Below are 2,078 nucleotides of genomic sequence, written 5' to 3'. Positions count from 1 at the left end.
GTGTGTGTGTGTGTGTGTACTTACCATCAGCACCAAGACTCAACTCATCATCAAAGTGGTTGGCTTTCAGCACAGACTCTGAAGAAAAGACACATAGTCAACACATTCAGTCATTTTATATGTAGTTTCACATTATATCTTAATTTTCTGAATTTATCAAATGTACATGTGATTGGTGGAAAGTACTTATTTTTTCATTTAATGCTACTTTATACTATTACTCCACCACAGTTTAAGAAATATTGTTATTTTTACTCCTCTATATTTATATATAGCAGCTATTTACTTCACAGATTAAGATTTTACACACAAAACATCAATGATTTAACAATACCATTATATTCACAGTAGCAATTTATTCTGAATTAAAGTATTTAGAATCCACTTTGCTGATTGTACTTTTACTTATGTTGTGTTTACTTTACTCTAATGAAGTATTTTTATATTGCAGTAATGCTACTTAAGTAAAGGGTTTAGATACTTCCACCACTGCTGGTGACTATGGACATAGCTTAAGACAAAAGTTTTTTTATTGTACACATTTGAGTTGATTTGCATTTACTTTATACAACTATAAATATGTTAAGTGCATCACACATATCGAACTTGGTAAATTATTAAACGGTAAATGGCACATTGCTGTCTGTAACAAGGCTTCCTTTCTGTTCATACTCACCAAAACTCAGCTGACCGGTGTTTTCTGAGCGGGCCTCTGACCTGTGAGATATAGCCCAATATTAATGCTTAAATACACACACACACAAATATCCAGTCAGTGACATTTGCATGCTTCTTCTATCAAATAAGTGATTGCATTTGCATAGATAGTCTCATCTGGAATATGATAGCAGGCTAGCTCCAGTAAATGCTTGTTCGAACCACTTAGACCAACTTCCTACTCAGCTTTCAACAGGCTGCTCAGACTTCCTCTTGTATAAATGTTTACATGCTGAGCAGAATTAACGTCTTAACACCTCCAAACCATTCTGGTCATTTTCACGTTGGGTTCGCAGAATGCATTAACCGTCCCATCACCCCTTTTACTGTATTCTTACTTAGTGTTAGGAGCCGTTTAGATGCTGACACACTGCATGTGGAACATCACTGATTACCACCAGTGCAGCTTCCTTTTCAATGACTGAAATAAGAGACATTCAATAATGTCTGTGTGTGCTGACATCCCGACAGGAAGAAGGAAGTGTTATTTCTGTGTAGTTATGTAATTATTTTACTCTAAACCATATGGACATTTTGAAAAAGGTCAAAGGGCTCACAAGTCTACCCTGACAGTAAGATTTTTATCATAATCAACATTGCCTTAAAAAGCAGTCTGCATACTAACATTATGGTTTTACAGAAATAAACAAGCTTATTTTCCCCAAATGGAACTTTAAAAATGCATCATTTATGGCTATTCTAGCGAACACAGTACTGTGGCTACCTTACTACGCCGTCTTCCTGGAACACCTGACCTCAAAGAGTTTCCACTTTCTACGTACTCTTTGTTAAACCAGTTTCCAGCGACTGCCACATTGTCCTTAAGAGCCTTTTACAACCAGTGCTAAAAAAATGTTATCTTAAGAAAAAAAAAAAGTAGTAAAGCAAGCTGGCTCACCCACAACCCAGGAGCCAGTTCTCAATCTTTCCTGTGAAACATCCTGTGGAAAGCATACATGTACAACACTTAGCTTTGTGAGTAATCCTCAAATTAAACAGATCTTTTCTTTAAAATGTCAAAGTTGTCTGTTTTTTTACAAACACGCCCACTCTAAATACAAACTTCTGACGAATTTTGTTATCAAAAACTGGAACCTCTGGTTGCATTGACGTTATACTTTATCTTGTGCTATTTCTAAAAGAAAAGTTTCTTTCATTTTATATCTGTAATGAAGTTATTTTAACGATGATAATCTGGGCACAAAATCTACAACTACTTCCCCTAAAACCCAGACATGATCATGGGCATCCTACACAGTTGATACCGGACAGAAGATTAGATTAGATTACATTAGATTAGATTCAACTTTATTGTCATTGCAAGTACAGGTAAAGGACAACGAAATGCAGTTAGCATCTAA

General features: G+C 35.5%; 1 protein-coding gene across 1 annotated transcript in view; it reads right to left on the bottom strand.

Moving 5' to 3' along the window:
• tespa1 (thymocyte expressed, positive selection associated 1) overlaps window positions 1–2,078 on the bottom strand; it is an 8,090-nt gene that overhangs the window by 5,776 nt on the left and 236 nt on the right. Inside the window, exons 2-4 of the mRNA XM_035661907.1 lie at window positions 1,616–1,658; window positions 677–717; window positions 25–78 (exon numbers count right to left, since the gene is read on the bottom strand). The gene's annotated coding sequence lies outside the window, so the exon portion shown is untranslated. The remainder of the gene's footprint in view (window positions 1–24; window positions 79–676; window positions 718–1,615; window positions 1,659–2,078) is intronic.

Source organism: Morone saxatilis, unplaced genomic scaffold (assembly GCF_004916995.1).
Source record: "Morone saxatilis isolate NCDOM2014 unplaced genomic scaffold, NCSU_SB_2.0 Contig18, whole genome shotgun sequence".
NCBI lineage: Eukaryota > Metazoa > Chordata > Actinopteri > Moronidae > Morone > Morone saxatilis.
This window is presented reverse-complemented; position numbering and strand designations above follow the sequence as displayed.